General features: G+C 47.8%; 1 long non-coding RNA gene across 1 annotated transcript in view; it reads right to left on the bottom strand.

Moving 5' to 3' along the window:
* Window positions 1–14,910, bottom strand: part of LOC142581842 (uncharacterized) — a 37,518-nt gene extending 22,608 nt beyond the window's left edge. Inside the window, exons 1-2 of the long non-coding RNA XR_012828307.1 lie at window positions 14,793–14,910; window positions 8,995–9,095 (exon numbers count right to left, since the gene is read on the bottom strand). This is a non-coding gene — a long non-coding RNA (uncharacterized LOC142581842). The remainder of the gene's footprint in view (window positions 1–8,994; window positions 9,096–14,792) is intronic.
* Window positions 14,911–15,133: the final 223 nt, after the last annotated feature.

Here is a 15,133-nt window from a genome sequence, read left to right as displayed (position 1 = left end):
TTAGAATGCTTTAGGCTTAGCCGCCTCATCGCAATAACGCCATGCAAGAAAGAGCAGCTGTCGCAGCAGTTAGCTGTGGAGATTATGGCGACTATTCCTGCTGCTGAGTCGGTAACCGCCACCAACGAAGAGACGATGGAAGTAGAGGTAGACGGCCCGCGAACACCGGCGTCTCCGTGCAACGCTGCATCACCGGGCACGTCTCGCGTGCTTGCCTCGTCAGTTGCTCCTGTCCAAAAGCGTCCGTGTCCGCAGAGTCCAGACGCCCTCCCGGTACGCCCATCTAACAGCCCCCCTGGATCGTATAAGGTTGCCACCCGTCCAAAGGAAGGCTACAACATAGAAGAGATCCCTACGACGCCCCTTCAGAAGAGGCTCGCTACTTGCATCACCGCGACGGGCTTCTCAGGCTACACATATCACCGAGCCTCCAACACGGTGTCAGTGTGGGTGCCACCCTTAGAGAAAGTGTGTGCCTTGTGCACATTGGCAGCAATCACCCTTCCCGATGGACACGTCTTGCCCGTTCAACCACACCTGCTCTCAGGCACGGACATCTCTCGCTACGTGGTAACAGCGGTCGATACCGACGAATAGCCGGAAACCATACGTGATACTTTGACTTGTGACACTCATCATGTGCTGCTAGCCCGCTGCCTAGGACGTGGTCGCACATGCCTGGTAACACTTTCAGGACCCGCTGCCCCACCCAAACGCTTTATCTACAATGGGCGCGTTCTTCGACCTCGTTCATACCGCCCAAGCGTAGTATACTGTTACCAGTGCCTACAACAAGGCCACATGCGTGCATCGTGCCCCAAACCGGTTCCGGTGCAGACAAATGAGCTAAACACTTCCCAAGCCTTTCGATGTGGTCTATGCAAATCCAATGACCATTCAATAACGGATCGTGCTTGTCCAACCAAAAACGTAAGGCTCAGAAAAGTAAACGCGGCCTTCGCACTTTTCGCCCTATATACTCCACATACCCAGGACCAGTTGGCGCCTCCCAACCGCTTCGCTCCGCTAACAGAAGAGGATGAAGCCATCGAGGAAGATGACCGTTCATCATCTAAGGCGGTATGTACTCCTCAGGCGACCTACAGCGATGTTACCAGCTGGACTCGTCACAGACATCGTGTGTCTACAACAACGGCCCAGGAGGAACTTCAAAAGGAATTGGGTGACGTCGATCGCAGCATCGAAAAATTGCAAACGGAATTATCCAAACTCAACTCTCGCCGCAAACCCCTTGTCACTGCGAACACTTCGTCGACAACAAATAAGTCATCGGCGGCGCAAACGCCTCATAAATGTCCTCCGCCAGTGCCGGTGTCAGGTATTGCGTCTATGCTTGAACCTGCGCCTAAACTTGCCTCCGACCCGGCATCGCCTCTGCGTTATGTCGTGCAACAGTTACAGGCCCTAACTGCCATTCTTGCGGAGCACTTATTATGATGGCTGCCACAATGACCTCTGACCTTCCTTCATATGTGATTCAATGGAATTGTCGCGGTCTCGCTAACATGGTTGGCGAGCCCCGAGAACGCATTTGCTTGGGCTCACTTCGAGCTTGGGCGTTACTCCTGCAGGAGCAGAACTCTCTTCCTCGAATCTAGGGGTTTAGCAGCTACGCAACACCTTCCATCCCAGATCGTCGTGTGTGCCTGTCAGGTGATAAACCAGGCAAATCAGCTATATATGTTCGTACCTCTCTTGTTCAGACTGCTATACCTATGGTGACATGGTGCACTGCGTGGCAAGAGGTCATGGCTGTAAAGGTGCAACTCTCTCAGTGTATGTTTGTGCTTGTGTCGTGTTATGTGCATCCCCACTCGGGACAAGCACCCCGCCTTCGTCAAGGGATGATCACTTGGCTTCGTCGGCATTATCCTGGCTGTCCTATTCTCATCGCCGGTGATTTCAATGCTCCTCACCGTGCGTGGGGGTACTCTGTGTCCAGTGAACGTGGACGTCTCATCCTTGATACTCCCACCCAGAACAACTTTAATCTGATTAATGACGTATCCATGCCTACACGACGCTGCACCCACCCACGAATGACACCATATTCACCGGACCTGGCCTGGTGGTTGGGCCTTCAGGCAGTTATTTGGCATCGGGAACCGGACTGCTGGGGCAGTGATCACCATCCCATTCGGCTCGGCCTAGCCCCTCAGAAAACCGACCGCCTCCGTCGCCAATGTAGGGTGATCGAATGGCACATGTTTCGTGCTTCGTTATCAAGGGACCATCTCGACCCTCTATGCGACCCCATGCCAATGTTACAATCGGCGGTCAAAACAGCCACTTTAACGTCACAGGTCGAGGAATCTCGTCCAGCACCAGATCTTCGACTCCTACAGCTTTGGGCACAGCGTCGCCAGGCAGAGGTTTATGCCAGCCGACACCCAGATTCCGGGGAGGCTCAACTCCGCCACCGTCAGCTCACAGCTGCAGCTAGACGCCACGAATGCCACCTGCCACGTCAACGCTGGTTGGCGTGGTGTTCTTGGCTAGGTCCAACCACCAGCGCCACCTCAATTTGGAGTACGTTCCGAGCAATGGAAGATGGTGGATGCTCTCATGAGCCGGGTTCCAGCGCCTGCCTCGCGTCCGGCAGAACCCCAGACGTCTTTACGCTTGACATGGCGCAGGTATTCCCGGTTATGATACGCAACCGCCTGTGGTCTTCGTCCCACTTATGCTTCCGCTGAATGCAGAGGCACTCCCATCAGCTCACGTTATCTCTGGGATGCAGTCTCTGTTCACGGTAGCTGAATTTCTCGCTGCAATAAACAAAGCCAAATTGAATATTGCCCCAGGTCCTGACGGCGCGACCTATGAGGCGTTTAAAAACCTAGAAGGGGCCACCTTGGAAACTGTTCTCAACTCATTAAACGCTGCATGACTGTCAGGAGAAGTACCGGAGCACTGGCTGCAAGCAGCTATAATCGCCATCCCAAACCCCGGCTAACCTCATGACAACATATCAAATCTTCGACCAATTTCTCTTATGTGTACATTATGGAACTTGTTGGAACGCATGATGTCTAACCGTCTCTAGTGGTGGCTAGACGTACATCACTGGTATCATCCATCGCAAGTTGCCTTCCGCCTCTACCTGGGCGCAGAAGACGGCCTAGGTCACTTGTCCTCTATGGTTTTGATTGGTGGCCGATCGACCTGAGTGAGGTCCGCTCTCGGCATGGATGTACACAAGGCATACGACCACGTCAGCCACGCGGCCCTCGTTGAAGTGCTACGCTGGAGTCACTTACCCGCACACATATGCAAGTTTATTCACACCTTTCTTATATCTCGTGAATTCGCCATCCGCATCAACAAAGAGAATGTGGGATCCTTTTGGCCACATCGCCGTGTACCGCAATGGTCAGTGCTGGCCCCCATGCTTTTCAACATTAGCCTTCTACCCTTGGCGTGGCGATTGGGCGACATTGCTGACCTACCTGCACGCACTCATTTATGCGGATGACATCACAGTCTGGACCGTCCACAAGTCTCTCCAAATGCAAGCGACAAGGTTACAGCTCGCTCTTGCAATTCTAGATCAATGGTGTTCTTTTGCAGGACTCACGTTGTCGCCTCAAAAGCCGGCTCTGCTTTCTATCGCGAATGCGCGCGGTCTCCGTGCGTTTAGCACCACCCCTATCGTCCTTTTCTTGCACGGAAGCAGTATTCCAGTGGTCAGCTCACTCCGAGTCCTCAGCCTGGACCTGTACGATTCCGGCTCCGCCGACCCCTGGATTCGCACAGCACGTCAGAAGGCATCTCAAATGCTGCAACTCATCCGCAGGATTTCTCAAAAGTCAGGTGGTGCCACAACCACCATCGCCCGCCTCCTCATACGTACTGTGTTACAGCCAAAATTGACATACCACGCCCAGTTTCACCACATGACACGCGTAGAGTGGGACCGCTTGGAAGCTATCAATCGAGCAGCAATGCCTGTTATTACGGGCCTCTCACAAACTACGCCCATTCATGCGCTCCAGGCCAAAGCGCAATTAAGTACGCTAGACAAACTGGTTCACCAGCGTCGCCAAGCTCGTTCCGCAAAGTACCATAATATCCCTGAAGCCGCAGCTCTTGAGAAGTGTATCGCAGACGATTCGGTGATGCCCCGCGATTCCTGCCCGCCACGAGCACCGTGGATTTATCAGCACGTTACGGACAATCGACCTCTGACTCGCATACACCCACGATCCGTTGGCCACCTTAGTGAGTCGAGTATAATAGCAAATAGCTCATTAACTACGAGTGCGAGCTCTTCTTGCAGACATGGAGCGTATGTCGACGCTAGTGTGAGTAGTGATCACGTCACCATGGCTGTCGCTTGTCCAAAAATATTGACAGAAATAGCAACCTGCTCGTATACTTGCTCCCCTGCCTGGCCAGCGACACAGGCGGAGCTCTTGGAAATCTGAGACGCAATATCCATCCTCTGTCCGCCCTTTTTGCCATCTAGTAGGCACATTGACATCTTCACCGATTCCTCAGCTGCCATCCGTTGTCTGCGGCGTGTTCTGAATTCCGACGTTTTGGCACTGGAGATTCAGGACACAGTTGAGCAATTACCCGTTACCGTACGTGTGCAATGGATACGTCGCAATGCACATCCCACACAAGCCTTAGTGGATGCAGCAAGTCATAAGAAAACTTCTCGTCCGCTTCAATCAGCCCCCACCTCTCCGGAGACAAGGCTCCTCAAAGAAAAAGAACACTTTCGGCACGCCACACGTGCAATTCTCCCACCGTGTGTCGCCGACCTCCCTGGTGGCCTATCGTGCTGGGAAAAGGTCTTGCTACCAAGGTTACGCTTCCGTGTCGCCCTTATCCCTGCGGTAACTTGGTCGTGGTCGGCACAGTACCGTGCCTCCATCAGCGATTCCTGCCCCTTCAGTCCCACTCCTGTCTGCGAGGTGGACACTGGGCACTTCCTCTGGACTTGCCCCTCTCTACACGCCCTCCGCGAAAAACACCTGCTTCGATGTGGACCACCCCCAGGTCGGCCGCCAGACGTAGACAGTTGGATCTTGGAGCCCCACCACCGGACACTGCTGGACTTCCTCCGAGAGTCCGGCGTGTATCTACACGTGTAAATCGTTATGCCAGAAGGCACACTGTCGCAATAAAAAATATGCCACCTCTAAATAGTTTCATGTTACCTACTTGGTCTGGCTTTCTTCATTTTGTCCGTTATGCAAATCATTACACTCAAGTGATTACATTTTACTGAACTGTCATCGTTCCTCCTTCGCGAAGAAGGGGCTGTAAATGCCAGTGCGACAGTTTAGCCTGCTCTTTAACTCTCCTGCTCTGCTCTCTTTCGGGGCGTCCGTACTGGCTCCTTGCCACAGGGACATATGTATCACCATGGAGAAATTCGTTCACGAATTTTGTTGCTTGTCGTATTAGCCTTTTCTTTCTTCGTAACTTTTCTCGGCTTGGCTATTTCTTGCTATTGCATTCATTCAGTATGAATCCTATACAATAAGCGTCTCCAGTCTTCTTGGTTTCATGATCTTTTATTACTGCCAGTATCATTTTTTTTTCAATGAATCCTTTTAATACACTGAGAAGAACCACCTGACGCATGGCCTGTCAACCGGCGTTGGTAGATGCCACTGCGTTTCGGGTCATCATCAGCATTGGCGTTATCATTATAATCAACAACAACAGCGAGAACATAGCTACCAGCCAGGCTCTGGCCTATGCTAGTCTGCTTTATGCACGTCCTTGCGCCGAGCAGTGTACCACCAAATCCCAAAAACTAGAGTCAAATAATATGTGGTCCACACAGGCGAATAATTTTGTTATCACAACACAAGAATTCATAATTAAGAGAGAGAGCTAGAAGAGACGAAAGGCAGGGGTGTTAACTAGGCGCAGGTCCGGTTTGCTATCCTCTACCGAAGCAAAGGGACATAGGGACAATGAAAGAGAGACAGAAAAATAACGGGGGAGAGGAGGTATAGACTCTCTGTGCATCAAGTCGGGAGTAAGGAGGAAATAGTACTGGCGACGTTATTATTAGCGATGGCAGAGAGGCAGGAAGGCTGGCGAAAAATTAAGGATGTAACGGTTTGTAGGATGAACTTGTGTCCTCAATGTGGAAAAACATTTAATCCGCAATAACATGAGCAAGCGCTGTCGACATTTTTCGGATGAAGTATCATTGCTCGAGTCCGTTCACATCTAAAACTAATTACTTTCTTCTGCTACCGTGCGCGTTTCTTGAGACCCGCTATTTTGCCTAGTAGAGAGATTTTCTCTCTCTAATAGGCAGAGAGTGCTCTCGACAGTCCTTTTCCTTTTCTGCCGCCGCTACTCTTCATCTCTGGGGACAGCGGAGAAGGTCTACGGCGGCAGGAGTGGAGGAGGACAGTCGCCTTTAACGCCACCGCGCGAGCCGCTGGAGGCAACACACAAATTGGCATTTACATTGATTAATGTTTGATAGTTTCTGCGGAATTTTTACCTCTGCGCGAGTCATCGTCGATTATACGGCAGTTGGTGGAGCTCATGAAGGTTTGAGACTATTCTATACTACTCGTGGCCCGGCGGAGCAGCCTGAATACACATGGCGGTCTCTATCTTCTTTAAGATGATATTTACAAATTTTCATTACGGTAATCGTGCCTTGCGGGAAAGTGTTAATGTTACTACAATAATAGCGATCACAGGTAAAAATAACACACATACAGTTGCCATCTTGCCGCACTGACACAAAGTCGGGTTATAGGCAGCGTGCAACCCTCCCCTCTCACCTCAAAGGACGTTTACATAGCTCGGTGTGAGCTGTTCTTAAATAGCGCTGGCGTCTCCTCACTGCCTTTTGGGCCGGGCATTTGCTTTATCTGCAGCAAGGGGCACTAACACACTACCCTAAATTCTTTACCCAACACTATATCCCGCAGTGTTTGCTGCCTAAGAAAGAACGGGAACTCATTCGCTGGGTCCAAGCTTAGCAAAAAAACATCCGAGTGTTAGTTGCGCACTCGCAGCCGGTGCAGCTTGACGACCAGCTCAAGGTACTCCAAGCTGCGAACCCGGCCCGAGATGGGATGGACACCGAGACCAGCCGAAGCTCTTTTAATAAAGCTCTTCGCTCATTCGAGCTTATCCCCGTCGCTCGTGCATCTCTCATCACCAGCCTCGTCGAGATGCCTCACTCTCCCAGAACCACTCAGGCCGGCGAGATGAGCAGCACAGATCTCCTTGATCCATTCCTAACGATCTCGACGCCGCTGCAGAGATGAAGATGCGTGCCGAGCCCGTCACGCGACTAGAAACGCGCCCCAGCCGTTTCGCATGAGTTGCGTGCAGTGTAGTGACTGTGCACGTCGTCCTGCTAGCGTAGAAAATGAGAGATCATCGACACAGCGGAGATTTTTGACAGACGTACAGGCGCTATGGCAATCGCATTACAAACCTACGAAAGTGCAACGGCGAAGCTAGTTAGCTAGCATTTATTTTAGCTGGCGTAGACAGACCGACGGATGGATGGACGGACGGACGGATGGACGGACGGACGCATAGATAGATAGATAGATAGATAGATAGATAGATAGATAGATAGATAGATAGATAGATAGATAGATAGATAGATAGATAGATAGATAGATAGATAGATAGATAGATAGATAGATAGATAGACCCATTGCAGCAAGTAAAATTATTGTGACCTACAAGTAAAATTATTGTGACCTAAACTGAGACGTTGCTAAATGAATTATCGCTCCTTCCCGAGCGCTGCTCCACGGGACATTTTCTCGCCCTTTCCTTGAACAGGAGTGTCTGGAACATTCTCCTTCTGCACGGAGATTTTCGACAGGAATAGGATGCAAAATAATACTTTAAAAAACCGTGTCGCTTCCTAACCAGATGAACACAACGCAGTGGTGCCTACCAAAGGGACTAAGCTTACTGGTTTCGCCACCAGATTTGGCCGCCAGTGTTTCTTCAACGCAGCGTTATTATATCGCGAAAATAAGTTGGTACAATTACGTTGATGAAAAAAAGCGTATTATGACAAAGATGATAGCTGCAACATAAAAAACGCAATGTTTCCGGACCCACATAAGTCATATCCTTATGTGTTTGCTCCACGTGTGCGTATACATTCATAAAAAGTAGGCACAAATATTGCATTGAAACTCCCAATATGGAATCTGTAGCTAAGTAACTGGGGGCGCTGATCTAAATCCTGTTAAGCTAGCTGTACTAATAATACAGCTGTTATTTTACACATTATTGTTAGAAAGATATGAAAGCTTATGTTAGAGAACTTTTATTATGTGCTCGTTACATAGTGCTTGTTTTTTTCTGGTGCATTGCACCAGAATCTGGTGCAATGCAGTTTTGAAGGTATTCCTTTTTGTCTCTTAACTTTCGCCACAATGTCGATCGTACAGGTTGATTGAGAGCAAATCATTTCCCTCTCTACATATTGTACTTAGAATGGAATATTGGTGTTGGGCTCTACGCTCCTCATAGACTGCACTATGGTTTGCAAGGTTTTGCACATGTGCTGCGTGTTCAAATTTATTGTACCGGATTGCTCGCTGTCAGATCATGCGATGCGTGCGGGTAACACGTGACTGTTTCTCGAACCTGTGACCGGTCGTTCCTTTACATTTTCACTGTTGCACTGTACTAAAGAAGACCGAATGCCGCGGAGGGTGCATCAATAAAAGCGGCTCCCTCTACTCAACGTGATGAAGCAACCTAGGTTCTCTGATATAGCACACCGTTAGGAAGCATGTCGCGGGTTTTGGCGTCATTTGCGTGCTGACGTGATGCTTCCTTCGGTAATGGAAGCATCATATCGAGAAACAACTGCAAATGGCAAGTCATAAAAGGGAACGCGCAATATATTTGCTTCAAGTTTATATTAATTTTTTTCCTCGGTTGTGACACAACCAGAATTCGTTCTTGGGAATGAAAATGCGGTAGGCACTGTTTCCTCACCTCTTTCTTTTTCAAGTCTTATCTTCTTTTTTCTTTCTTTGAACCCTGCGAAGCACTTTCTCTCGTCGTACCGTCCGTCCTCGGTCGCTTGATTACTTTTTCTGTGGGACGGGAGATTATGCGAAAGAAAGATTTGCGCGCCCAGAATTTGATTAAGACATCATCACTCGTGCAAGCCACCATCGACGAACGAACGCTGCGGGAAAGACTATGTTTGTGGTACCCCCGAGAAATCCTTTCATTCCCGAGTTTTTGTAGGTTTATTTCTTGGCAGCGACTTTAGGTACAGGCGATTGATTTTTTTTTTTTTCTTACTTCCTTTCTTTGCCTGAAGTGCAGGAAAAAGGACGTGACGCGTTCAATAACTTGCACACTCTCTTATAACTCGACGAATGACAGCTCAAAACCACACAGCTGTAGTATAATCATGACACGTCTTGCGATCACGATATAATAAAAAAGTTTGGTTGCTTGAATATTCAGTTAAAGCAAATATAAATATTTTAATTTACCTATTTAAGTATAGTTCTGGCCAGGAATTGACCCAAGCAGGAGTTGTGAAGTAATGTAGCAGGGAACTTACAAAAGAATAAAACAATAGAGCAAAAATCTGAAATTCGATGGGGGCGAAATGCGAAAACACCCGTGTGCTTAGATTTAGGTGCACGTTAAAGAACCCCAGGTGGTCAAAATTTCCGGAGTCCTCCACTACGGCGTGCCTCATAATCAGAAAGTGGTTTTGGCACGTAAAACCCCAAATATTATTATTATTATTAAAAATCTGAAATAAATTTGGACACTGCGTTACATAAAGCCAATGAAAAGCAATGCATTCTAGTTCCACGGGCAAACTATCGGCTTTAAAACAGCTTGGTGGTAAGGCTCCCGCCGTCCAGGGAACGGTGAAAAAAAAAAGAAAAAAAGCTGCCAATCAAACTTCGTTTTATCAAAAGAAAAAAACAAACGCAATCAAGTTAGATTACATTTAGCTAGATGATCAACTAGAGAGGCTGGAAGGTACGTGCTTCCTACTACCCCATTTCGCTTAAATACGGGCTAAGGTTGTACGAGTGATGTAAATAACTAAAGATAGACCTATATACAACAAAAAAAAGAAAAACAGCCAAATATTGGTGGCGTGAGTAACAATCAAGCGCCTTGTTGAGAAACACTAAATGAAGTTCAAGCATATTGTAAATATCATTCATTCATTCATTCATTCATTCATTCATTCATTCATTCATTCATTCATTCGTTCTTTCATTCATTCATTCATAAAGTTCAAGCGTATATGCACTGTCAGTACTTTGAAGCAAGAGTGCAAACCAAATAAGTTGCGCACAGCGTATAATGTACTCTATGCTATGTCTCAAGAAGGCGACGGTCTAAGAATAGTCCCTAAAGAGAGAGCGAATTACTCTTTGCTTTAATCTTGACAAGCAGTTCTTGCCTCTTCTAATCATAAAGCGGACAAGCTAAGAGCACAAGAGATGTGACCTCCTCTGGTTCGCCAAGAGCACGTGGGGATGATTCACCGAGGCATATCAAATGTAGGAAGTGGTAGGCGAAATCTCGTAAAGTTAAGAGAAAAACTAAATTTTATTTCAGGGCCCACAGCATGAACAATAAAATCTTTCGCTGCATTGTATTATGTTTGTGGTAAACCCGAGAAATCCTTTCATCCCTGAGTTTTTGTTGGTTTATTTCATTATATACGTTGCAGTGTCTGTCAACGTATAAACACGTTGACAGACGCCATTGCATAGAGAGCTCCTTCATAATGAGGCTTATATTTATGGCTGTGATGAGTTCGTCGACTACTAAGAGGCTTCACGTATGACTTCAGCGATAGCTAGCATTATATTAGCGAATAAGATAGATAAAGCAAAATAATCTAATAATGCTCATCTAAACCCATTTTTCTAGATATTATTCTCTTTCATCAATTTGGGTAACTAATTGAGTTTCTTAAGTTCTTGATTTGAAGGAAAAGCAAGCCCCCCTGTTCTCTCCACTATCTTGCTGAAATCATGCACGGTGAATACCTGAACCAATTTATAGAATACAGGGTATTTTACTTAACTTGCACCAAAACTTTCAAAATGTGGAAGTGCTGCGTAGCTGAGCAGAACCAAGGGAATGTTGTTTGCCGTCTCTTGGAGATACTCAGATCATGTTTTGCATCCCGCTTAATTACGTAATTAATCTGAATTAACTAATCATTTCTCAATTATTATAATTGTATGAAAAGCGTCAAGGAGAAAATTGTAGAGCAACATGAAAAACTTCCGATACATATACAGATTTCTGTCGCTCAATACGTGCTACATAGAAGTGTTTTTCCGCCCGTGAAAGAACCCCGCAAATGCACGCAAAGTGCCTCGAGCGGCAATCCTGACGCTCGCCTCTTCTGACTGGCGTCGGGCTACTGAAGTTTGAAGCCAAGTTCTGAAAACACTCTAATTTTCATTTTGACTTCTCTGGCATCGCTGTTAACACAGAAACAAATAGCGAAACGTTGACCTCTGTACTTCATCAGGATAATTATAGGCGGGCTTGGCAATCTGCGATGTTATGGTATGAGTTAAGTATGAGATAGGGTATGAGAACGAAACATTTTCCCGCTTGGTCCACAATTGTCTGAAGCTCTCTAAAAGCAACGAAAAGTTGTTGACATCAAGGAAGTAAGAAAATCATCGTAAATTGGATAAAGTTACGAAATGCTGCCCTGACAAGCTGACCATAAGTGCGCATACATGGCCAACTGATGGCCAGCAATACTTGGCTAGCATGCGGCTTGCCGGCAAACGAAACGAACGCAACGATTTCCAGGCTAGTTGCTACACAGACACGGGGCGCCATCCGGTGAACCGACGTGCAACCAACCGGCGTAGCAGGCGGGGACTGCATAAAGTAGCAACACCGCGGCCGCGTTATCGATTTGGACTGGCATGGAGCTGCGCTGCAGTTAGCGTAACTTCCGCCAGATGGCAGCCGCACTCCGCTAAGACGTAGGAAGCGCTCAATCTTTAAAAGTAGCGCCATCACCGCGGTCCTCCCCCGCTCCGCGCTTGTTGGTCACGCTCCCGCGCCTCGGCATCGACGGGGGCGCCGTCAGCACTGTTGCAACGTAGCAGATGACCGCGGGCATGTTTGCGCATGTCGCATTTCTTTCGCTTTTCTCAGAAGTTGTGTCTTTGATGTTTACTTCTGCATCAGTAATTAGAAAATTGTTTCCTTGTTATCGATCGGACACATAGCGTGCATATGCGCTAAAGGGAGCCGTGGCATGCTTTACTCCGTGCGCGTGCGCGCCCATTTTCTCTAATTTGGTTGCGGGCGCGTGCTGCGTGAAATGCTCTGCATCAGTCAAAAATCTCTGCGCAAGCACAGCTGTCGTGGTACACCCGATTCTTCCAGTCGCGCCTTATCTGGCGCGCATATTGTGCTTGGCTTTGGTGCACCCATACAGCTTTAATTTACTTTTCAACGTCCAGCACGCTTGGCGCCGTCGCCAGAACTCGGATAACGTGTGACCACTTTGATGCCGGCGTCAAGGTAGAATACAGTGAAACATGTGGGGCGCTCCGAAGCTTAGTTGACGATGTCATGAAGTTCCGTGCACGGCACCACAGAAATATTCTACGTGATACTTCGGGTAATAAGATCGGGAACAAAGCTGTGCTGCGAGAGCAAGAAGCGCGATTAGTTTGTCATTACTCTTTTCCAGGTTGCAGTCACGGAATTTGTGTACGCGTGTGCCATCTGGTCATTTGCGACCCAATGCTGTGGTCGTCGCATCTCTGTGGGCACCAAACCTCTGCGTAACATTCGTCGTGAAAGTCACGGTGTTATTTCGCCGTGCAGTTGCTGGGAGAAGTTTCGCACCGGCAATGTTGTCATGCGTTAACCGTTTGTGTTAGGAGAGAGTGTGCTTTTTTTTCTTTACACTGGTACTCTGTGTGCCAGTCTCAATTTCTTATCAGACTGCCTCGATAAAAGCTGCATAAAATAACGCATGCCTTATTCTTCTTATTTGTTTGTGCGTGTGTGCGTTTTATCCTTGTGTTTGCCTTGTTCATGCTATATTAGGATAGAAAGAACGCAAGAGATATACACACACAAGACGCGCCTTCCAACAACGTTTATTCCTAGAAACCGGCTCTATTTATACACAGAGCGCTGTCACAGTTCATCAGTGCACAGTAGCTGTCAAGCAAAACAGCTCCTCCGGCGATAAGGGAACCGATGACTCATTGATGCAACAATCGACTGCCTCAATGCTTCTTCCGCAGTCACCTTTGCTGTCAAGCAGCATAGCCACTTGCGCACGCCATTGTTATCATGAAAGTCCCGATAACAGCAATTATCTGGATCTTCTTACAGTATTCATGGCATATCTCCTTCAGCGGTTGTCTTATGTCGCCGTTGCTGTTCACATACGTTGTATATCCTTGATAACAATCACCATCGATTATCATGATGGCGATAAAACGAAAGAATAGCTTTGAAGAAAGGAAAGTATCCCAACAACTGTAGAACTATGGATGTTTTCGCACACTGCATGCTCCCACTAAATGCGCCGCTTGGATTTCTTTCGAAATTGCCTGTTAATTCATCGACGTGACATGAATATTCAAGATACGATCTAGAGTACCCTTTCGGCAGGTTTGCGCAGTATTATTATACAGACGATCCTGCTCTCTGAGACTCACGTTCGCTCACTTCACGCGAGTGACGTGCGACTCGCAGCGATATCCTACTTCACGCTGATTGTTTCTTTATCTTATGTGTGCGCTAAAAGCTTCAAATGCATTGTTCCGCAAGCGCGCTGGGCCACGCCATCTAGCTGAAACAGCGAGGTTGAACTTCGAACCGAAATAACCTGGGAAGGCTACGAGAAGTTATCAGCCGCTGAAGTAAGCGGAAATCGTTTCCCAGCTCACGTAGTGCCGTCTGTGGTAATTAGGTACTGAGTTATGAAATACGTGGGAGCTAGTGATGGTACCGCCAGCACTAAAGCAAAGCATAAAAGGACGACAAGGAACGCTGTCGTGGGAACGCGACTGCATGGCGCTTTGCATGAAGGTTTGACTACCCTCGACTTATCCGAAAGTCGAATGTATCTTTCAAGGTATTCCGCGTTTGGTAAGCAGTCAACTGCGACGTCTAATTGTACTATGAAAGCGAGCGAAGGATACGTGACGTTATTCTTTTTCCTTCATATTTATTTTTATCTCTGCGGGCTCAATTCCGGGAAAAACAACCTACGTTTGACTACGCGTAGCATAGGTTGCTTTCATACGTTTAGATTTTGACATATTGACTTAAACGGCGATAGACAACAGTCGGTAAGCAACTGATGGAAACGGCATAAAACAGATCTGCGCCACCGTTCCCGACATTAATGAGGCAATGTGGCTTGTAAAGAAACAGACTACGCTATCTCTTTATAAGTCATTAGGAGCCTCACTTATTTTCCGAAAGCACGCTGGGACAAAAATGGAGCCTTGTCCATTGAGCTACAGTAGGCTCACGTCCTTAACAATACACAGTTACCCCGCATCATTTCGCATTTAGGCTCGGAAGAACCCGACTGAAGCTTACTCTCCGAGTACAAAAGGTGTAACAACGCGCCCGTGATTTTCCGGCAGCACTACGAACCTAAGTGAATTGTCGCATTGAATTAGAGCACCCGGGAAGCACGCAGGTTGTGGATGACAGTTAGCAGGCACGCGAGAAAAATTCAAGAAGCAGCGAGTGGAAATTAATGCTGAATTGCGTAACAAACTACATACCCGGAAAGTCAGGAAAGCATTGTTCTTCGCAAACACATAAAAATAGAAAATCTTAAGTTCCTTTCCATCGAAAGCAGCCCCGCTTTAATTTCCGCTTTCGTTGGCACTCCAAACAAGGACCGTATAGTTTCAGAGGCTCTTATTGTTTTATCATAGTCGAAACAGCAGCTGCGGCCTGAGAACAAAGCTCGCCTTTCTCGGAGAACAGAATAAGGCGCATTCGATTCATCAGCTTGGCTGCCAGCAGTTCGGATGGATGTTCCGCGAACGGCGGTACGCAGTCACCGCCGTCGGCCTTGGCTCACGATGGTGGGGTCAGCCGAAAGGCGTGACGGGGCGGC

Source organism: Dermacentor variabilis, chromosome 5, assembly GCF_050947875.1.
Source record: "Dermacentor variabilis isolate Ectoservices chromosome 5, ASM5094787v1, whole genome shotgun sequence".
NCBI classification, from domain to species: domain Eukaryota; kingdom Metazoa; phylum Arthropoda; class Arachnida; order Ixodida; family Ixodidae; genus Dermacentor; species Dermacentor variabilis.
The sequence above is the reverse complement of the archived record's forward strand: the minus strand, read 5'-3'. Positions and strand labels throughout refer to the sequence as shown.